Below are 9222 nucleotides of genomic sequence, written 5' to 3' on the forward strand. Positions count from 1 at the left end.
CCCAGACTAGATCATAAAGGCACTCCTTGAAAATCAATTTCTAGGCTCTAAGATATGATATAAACCTTCCCATAGGCACTAGGGAACTCTCTTCCCAGTCGATGATTAGCTCATTAGGGAATTTAAAAATGACCTTACGGGTCTGACAGTCAAAAGAGGCATAGAATGAATGCTACCAATCTATCCCCAAGATGACATAAAAATATAGCATGTCTAATTCAATCAAATCCACCAAAGTTTCCCTATCACTAATAGATACTATACAACTCCTATTGGCCCTTTTAGAAACCACCAAGTCACCTACTGGGGTAGAAACAAAAATAGGGTCTGAAATACACTCGGGACCAAAATAAAAATACAAAACCATAAATAAGGTCACATAAGAATGGGTAGACCCCGAATCAAGTAGTAATGCACATTAACATACCATTGATAAAATTAGGAGATGCCTCAAAATCCTGATGGGTAGTAAGAGCATACATGCATTTTTGACTAGTATAGGTACTATAAATGGCACCCCTTGGTGCAGGAGCTAATGAAATAGTGAATGGAATCTTATTAGCCCCTGTAACGATCTTGCACCCAAGGCAATTCTTTAACATATATCCCGGCTAGCAATAATTAAAATACTGACTCCTCCCCTCGTCATAAAAACCATGATGCAACCAACCAAAAAGTCTACAGGAGGATCAATAAGAGAACTGGGACCTATTGGTTTGAGATTGGGCACCCTGTGCCCTTGAACCATCACTACTTTAAAAATGATGATCTCCAAGTGGCTTCATAGTTGTTGAATAGGAACCAGAGTTGCCCTACTTCTTCTTAGACCACTTTCCACCATCTCTACACTCTATTGCTAACCTCCACCCTGATTTGAATATTAAAACTTCTTACTCTGCCTCTCCCCCACTTCTACTTACTTTTTTTTTTCTCTTCAACCTATTACATATACACCACCAGTCGAGAAATATCTATATCCTCGTTCAATAGGGTAGCCTTGGTCTAGAAAATCAATTCTCCAAACAAATCAGAGGCAAATTTCATCATTCTATCCCTCATGCTAGAAACTATCTTAGGAGCATATCATGACAACTAGTAGATTTGAAAGAATATTCCTTTACCATTATCCTGTCTTGCTTCAAATTTACAAACTCCTCAGTCTTTGGCTCCCTCAACTATTGAGGAAAGAAGTGATATGGAAAGGTGCTAAAAAAATCATCCCACAACGAGGACTTGGCATCATCACCCCTAAGCTACTCCCATTCTTCATACCATTGGTACGCTGTATCTTTTAACTAATAAGCAGTGAATTCTACACACTCTACATCAGTTGCATGCATAACCTAAAAGATCTTCTTCATCTCATCTATAAAACCTTGAGGATCCTTCTCAGCTCTAGTACCAGTGAAAGTTGGAGGGCTCAAACTCATACACTGGTCAACTCTAGTGGCCTCAGGCGAACTCCCACTAATACAAGCAGAACCTATTTGGTGTGACAAAATTGTCTCTAATTGGGTTAATAAAGATTGGAGGAATTCAGCATTAGTAATATTTCTCTAAGGTAGATGAGTACAAGTGCAACCAATTAGAGAAAGATTAGTGGAGATAGTTGGAACTTCATAGGGGAAATCAAAAATAGCAACCCTTGATTAGGTCTGTACCCTATATGTTAGACGAGATCTACCCACATTGTCCTCTAGTGGGACAAATGAGTTTTCATGAGCTTCAGATAGTCTGGTATCCATGATCTGAAAGGTGAATAAATGGGAGTTGGAGAATCCAAGTCCTTAGACTCTAAGCAAAAAAATAAGACAACAAAAAAGGGAAATATTCCTAAATGTCTCATAGCCTCTCCCTTATAAGTATGGCATACTACACACCCATAAAGAGGATATATTTTACAAGGATTTATGGATACCTAATTGACAAAAATCCTAGGCTCTAATACCAATATTTTCACAACCCAAACCAGGGCCTAGTTATGATGACCATCTCAAGTCCACCAAGGACTGTAGACCACCCCCTTAGCGTAATCCATAAGAAGGCTCAAATAATCTATGGTAGATCAATATACAACCACCAACTAATAACCAACAAAGCCTCTAATAAAACAAAAGATAGTCTAGTCGAGATGTGCCCCCGACCATAGCTAAAAACAAATCCAAAAGAAAGAGCCAATACATAAGAAAATCCAAAGCATAAAATGGGATCTTCTGAAAGATGGAAGCTCTCCACTTTAGTTTGACCCATGAGTTATCCCCAATCAGCTAGCCACTATGTAAAATAAGTGGAAGTATGGCTAGTTCCTGCATTGCATGGAGATGCAATAACGATCAGCAGTTGAAGTGCTAGCATGTATCTCAGGGATATAGGATAAAATAATGTCATAAACTATAATTTAGAAAAAATTAAAACTAGTGCACAACACCATAAGCAATACATATATATATATATATCATATGCTAGGAAAGAGATCAGGGCTTAGCATAATCTTTACCACCTTAAACTGGACTGTGTAGCTTGATCGTCCTAAATTGGCACCCACAAGCTATATATATTCAACTCCCTATGTTCAAAGGGACCCAGTGAATGTTAGCCACATGAACTAGAGAAAATACCGAGAAATATAGAGCCATTGGCCTTGCTTGGATGGTACAACACACTCATATCATAGTCCTTTAACAATTCTAACCATCGTCTCTGCCTAAGATTCAATTCTAGTAAACACATACTGCAGACTCTTATGATCAGTGAAAACATCAACATAGACACCATACAAATAGTGTCTCTAAATTTTCAAAGAAAACACAACAACAGACAACTCAAGGGCATGGGTGGGGTAATTTTTCTCATGGAGTTTCAACTGTCTAGAAGCATAAGATATCACCTTACCCTTCTGCATCAATACACAACCCAACCCAACTCTCGAAGCATCACAGTACACCACAAAACCATCAACACCATCAGGCAAAGTCAAAATAGGGGCTGAAGTGAGTCGACTCTTCCACTCCCGAAAACTTTTCTCACAAGGTTCAGACTATAAGAACTTTACTTTCTTTTGGGTCAACCGAGTCATAGGAGACGCTATAGAGGAGAAACACTCAACAAAACAATGGTAATAGCTAGCTAAACCTAAGAAACTTTGGCTTTCAGTCGAAGAAATAGGTTTAGGTTAATTTCTAACAGCTTGGATCTTTTGGGGATCACTCTAATACCCTCGAAAGAAATGATATGACCAAAAAAACCAACTGACCTTAGCCAAAACTCACACTTACTGAACTTGGCAAACAACTTGTGATCTATAAGGGTTTGCAAGACAGTTCAGAGATGATCAAAATGTTCATCCATACTACAGGAGTACACAAGTATATCATCAATGAACACTATGACAAACATATCTAGATATGGTCTGAACACTCGATTCATGAGGTCCATAAAAGCTGCTGGGGCATTAGTTAACCCGAAAGACATAACAAGAAACTCAAAATGGCCATAACGAGTTTGAAAAATGGTTTTTGGGATGTCACACTCCCTAACTTTGAGTTGATGACAGCCGAAACGAACGTCTATCTTTGAGAAATAACTTGCACCTTGCAATTGGTCAAACAAATCATCTATTCTTGGGAGGGGGTACTTATTTTTTATGGTGACTTTATTCAGTTGGCGGTAATCAAAGTACATACTCAAAGAGCCATCTTTCTTTCTCACAAACAACACAGGAGCACCCCAAGGAGAAACACTGGGCCTTATGAAACCCTTATCTAGTAGATCTTTGAGTTTTTCTTTCAACTCCTTAAGTTCTGCAGGGGCCATACGGTAAGGAGGAATAAAAATGAGCAGAGTATTAGGAAGAAGATCAATCCCAAACTCTATCTCTCTATCAGGCGGTATCCCTGGGAGATCATCCAAAAAGACATCAGAAAATATATTTTCATTCAATGGGTCAGCAGGTTGAGGTTGCTGACCATCATTATTTTTTCTCGCTCGATGTGGAGGCATATTTCTGAAAGACAAAATCATGAATCAATAGTAGAGAGAGACACTTTAAGCACGATAGACTTCTGAAAGAAACAATCACACTTTTTCCTAAAACGTCTTGTATCCTCTTGCTCATAGATGTGGTGCGCTACACATCGATGATCAAGACTCTACTTAACGTGGCTTGTCAGACTCCCTAGGACACCTTAAAACCTTTGGCTCTGATACCAAGTCTGTAACGCCTCAGAAAATGGGTCCTAGAGCGTCACACAGTGCTTGAAGCTACGAGTAGCCCCAAGCTAACCCTTTGAGCCATTTTCATTTAGTTCATTACAAATCAATGAGGTTTCTTTAAATAACCCTCAAATATCAACAGAGTAATCATCATCCAAGAATAAAAGATTTCATAAAGATAACAAAATACGAATTATTAGTCAACTCCCAATATTTATACTAGTCTGACAAGCCTCTAAGAAAATCAATAAAACCAGCTAGTCATTGAGACATGCCCCAACTGACTCATACTCAGTTATCAAATGTAAATAATTTTGTGAAACCAATATCAGATATCACATCCTCGGAACATGAGGAATCACCATTATAGAGGATGTAGAACAGCGTGCCTAAAGAATCACTGTCGAACCTGGAATTGAGCACCTAAACCTACATTCTTAAAAAATATAGCCCACATCCGAAGATGTGGGTCAATACCATGGAAAGGAACCGAGTATATAGGGGTGTATGCAGTTTTATAAACATCATCATCATAAATATTTAAAATAAATATGTAGGATGTAAGAAAGACTCACATAGCCTAAAGAAAATCATCATAATCATGAGAGGATGAAATAAGCATAATAACACATGTGAGTCATCATATAATTTGTCAATCACTTTTAGTTCTTTAAGACGTACAACCCACGTTGGGGAGAGCTGTCCTATCCTTGCCATCGGAGTAGGACTATCGATATCAAATCCATACAAACTAGTGATCACTATATAAATCAGACTTAGACTTACTCCTACAGGGGCACGTAGTTCTAGGAAAGTAAGGTCGCTTTATACCTCCCACTCGGTGCTAAAGATTTCTCCCAGACTTAGCATAGATCATTTGAAAGACAATCCACAACAAAATAATTTCAGTAATATATAAATATACATCGGGAGCCATCATGCTTCCCATCTATAAAAATAAACCACGTTGTGGATTTCTTTTACACTCGAGTTCAAAATAACTCCATTAAGACCAAAAGGTCAAATCATTCAAAATATCTCAAATATTCAACATCAACGTGCTTATAGCACACACTTTCTCAAAAAAACACAATTTTCAATGGGGATTCACGACCCAAATATCAAAATCATGATAAATATCTTTTAAGAATCATGCTTTATATCTCCACACATGTAAATTCATCTTTCAAAATCATAAATATCAAGATTTCATAATAATCATCATAAGATATGGGTTCATACTTCAAATTTGTAAAAATCAAATAAAAATTATGCCTTTGTAAAGAAAATTACTTTTGGGCACAAGAATGAAAGAGAGTTCTTGTTGAAAACCCCCACATACCTTGAATGATGAACTTTAGATCGATACTCATTTTTGAGATGTTAATCGTGCCTTGGTATGATGGTTCTTGGAGTTATTGAACTAGGAACTTGGAATCCTGAATAAATTTATAGAATTAATGGTGAACTTTAGAGGTTCTTGAAGTTCTTGAACTAGGAACTTGGAATCTTGAATAAATTTGTAGAATTAATGGTGAACTTTGGATGTTCTTGAAGTTCGATGTAGGAGCTTAGGGTTTTCTTTTTGAGGGAATTAGATGAAATATAACATATAATGCTTCTAATAGGTTTAATATAGGGTTTGGACGGATTTTGGGTAAGGGGGAATGACCAAAATGCCCCTAAATATCAAAAAATTCTCGAATCTGTCCTTTGGTGGATAGTTTTAATAGTCTAAAGTAGATCAACCATGACGTTTTTCTCCAATATCCAAATTCGATGAAACCAATTTTATTAGAAAGAGAACTTTCATATCTTTCCATTGATATATAGTATATCACCCACATCATTATGTACGAGGATTTATGATCGTTTGAAGTTGACCCAAAAATTCACTTTTGATAGGTTGAAGTAGATCAACCATAAATTTTTGCTCCGATAGAAAAATTTGATGAAACCAATTTCATTAGAAAGAGGACTCAGAGAGCTTTCCATTGATATATAGTAGATCACTTAGATAATTATGTACAAGGAGCTATGATCTTTTAAAGTTGGAGAAAAAATACGTTAGGCCTCAGTACTTTTTCCTGCACGTTTTACTGTTCCCTACTATTCACGGTTCGATCAGAATGTTCATAACTCGTCGCTCGGGTGTCTAGTTTGGATGATCCACATATCGTTGGAAATATTATTTGATACTCTACGCAATGGTGGGTCATAATCTAAGACATTCCACATGAAAAATTTATAATTTATTCTAGAAGATAGAACCCAACACGTTTACGCACAAAATTTCAATGCAAAATTTCCTGGGGTATTACATCATCCCACCCTTGGAAATATTCATCCTCGAATGATGCTAGACATGCAAAGAGAATCAATTCGTTAGACTCATCACCACATCGTTTCTCACTCCGAATGCAACATAGAATGCATAAATTCAAGAAACTACAGCTGAACACATAATAAATGACAGATGAACTGCTGCAACTTTTATCAAAAGTGCATGATTTAGGAAAGAACGGTACCTTTGGCTCAATCAGAGTTCGCGGAAAATAGATATGGGTACTTTGATTGCATATCCGCCTCAGTTTCCAAAGTTGCACCCCTCAATAGATTGATTTTGCCATAACACCTTGACCAAGGGAACTTCTTTGTTCCTTAGTCTTCGGACACTGAAATCAAGAATCTCAAAACGAATCTTATCAAAAGAAAGATTTTCTTGAATGTCAGCACTCACAGAGGAATCCACTACCACAACATTGCTAATATGCTTTCTAAGCATGGAGACATAGAATATTGGATGAACAGAGGATAACTCAGAAGGCAACTCGACATCATAAGCTACCTTTCCTACACGGCTAAGAATTTTGTAAGGACCAACATAATGGGGACTAAGCTTTCTGTTCTTTCCGAATCTCTTCACCCCCTCATGGGTGACATTTTTAGATACACTAGGTTACCAACTTCAAACTCAAGTTCTCTCCTTCTAACATCCGCATATGACTTCTGGCGACTCTGGGCAGTTTTTAACCTTTCCCTAATCAACTTAACTGTTTCCATAGCCTCAAATACCGAATCAGGACCACTCACAGCCACTTCACCCACCTCGAACCAACCTATGGGTGATCTACACTTCCTCCCATATAAGGCTTTAAACGGAGCCATGCCAATACTAGAGTGGAAACTATTCTTGTAAGCAAACTCTATCAACGGTAAGTATTCATCCAAACTTTCCTTAAAGTCAAGTGCACAAGCTCTTAACACATCCTCTAAGATCAGGATGGTCTGCTCAGCCTGACCATCGTTCTGTGGATGAAAAGCAAAACTCAAAAACACTTGGGTACCAAGACCCTTCTGAAAAGCTTTCCAAAATTGCAAAGTGAACTGAGTACCCCTATTCGAAATGATAGACAAGGGAACTCCATGCAGTCTGACTAGCTATCGAATATACAATCTAGCATAATCCTCAGTAGTATATGAAGTATGAACAGGAAAAAAATAAGCAGACTTAGTAAACCTATCAACCACAACCCAAATGGAATCATGATGGCATCGAGAAGGAGGTAAACCAATCACGAAGTCCATATTTATCTCTTCCTATTTCCAGGTGGGAATACTAAACTCTTGCATCATACCACCTGGTCTTTGGTGTTCAAACTTAACCTGTTGGCATATTGCACGCTTAGCTACAAACGCTGCTATATCTTTCTTCATGCCACTCCACCAATAGATTTCCCACAAGTGTCGGTACATCTTGGTGGCACTAGGATGAATAGAATATCGCGCCCCATGTGCATCAGTCATAATCCTCTGTCTCAGATCATCAACATTCGGGACACACAATCTACCCTGCAATCTCAATACACCATCTCCCCCTTAGAGAAAACCTCTACTTTTTGGTCCTTGACTGACTCCTTCAGTTTGACCAAACTAGCACCTAAGTATTGCTTTTCCTTCACTTCCAAAACCAAGAAGGATTCGGAACTACTCTAAACCCCTATACTACCTTCAGCAGAGTCAAACAACCTAACTCCCAATCTAGCTAAATAATGTACATCATGAGCCAACTCTTTCTTACCTTCTACCATATGCAAAACACTGCCCATGGACACTCTACTTAGGCCATCCACCACAATATTAGCCTTGCCTGGATGGTAAAACACACTCATATCATAGTCCTTTAATAATTCTAACCATCGTCTCTGCCTAAGATTTAATTCTCTCTGGGTAAACACATACTGCAGACTCTTATGATCAGTGAAAACATCAACATGGACACCATACAAATAGTATCTCCAGATTTTCAAAGCAAACACAATAGCAGCCAACTCAAGGTCATGGGTGGGGTAATTTTTCTCATGGGGGTTCAACTATCTAGAAGCATAAGCTATCACCTTACCCTTCTGCATCAATACACAACCCAACCCAACTCTCGAAGCATTATAGTACACCACAAAACCATCAGGCAAAGTCAAAATAGGGTCTCCAGTAAAACTCTCAGTGTAATCTACTTTTTCCTTTTGCTTACAGAACATACCTCCTAAAAGGATAACAAAATATAGACCAAAAATCAGTTAGCACCTCAGCCCGTTCAGGCAGATCCCCTGGACGAGCATGTCTATTATGTAAAATTTAGGGCTGCATTGACTACTCTAGCCAATTTAATTGTAATTCAGCATAAACGGCCAGCTATTGTTCTGGCCAACCCAATTGCCAATACTGCTGTAGCCAAGATTTAGGACTTTACCCTAATGAATCCTTCCTTATTCTCAGGTTTGATGTCTGAAGAGGATACATAGGAGTTTCTCGATCAGGTTCAGAAAGTCACATATATCATGGGAGTGACTTCCAGTGATAATGCTGAGTTAGCCGCCTATCCGCTACAAAATATATCCCATACGTTGTTTAAACAGTAGAAGGTAGTTATGGGTACAAATGCAGAGCCCATAGAATGAGATAAGTTTTCTATGACCTCTTTAGATAGATTCTTCCCCTTTGAGATAAAAG

This window comes from Capsicum annuum, unplaced genomic scaffold (genome assembly GCF_002878395.1).
Source record: "Capsicum annuum cultivar UCD-10X-F1 unplaced genomic scaffold, UCD10Xv1.1 ctg3223, whole genome shotgun sequence".
Taxonomy (NCBI): domain Eukaryota; kingdom Viridiplantae; phylum Streptophyta; class Magnoliopsida; order Solanales; family Solanaceae; genus Capsicum; species Capsicum annuum.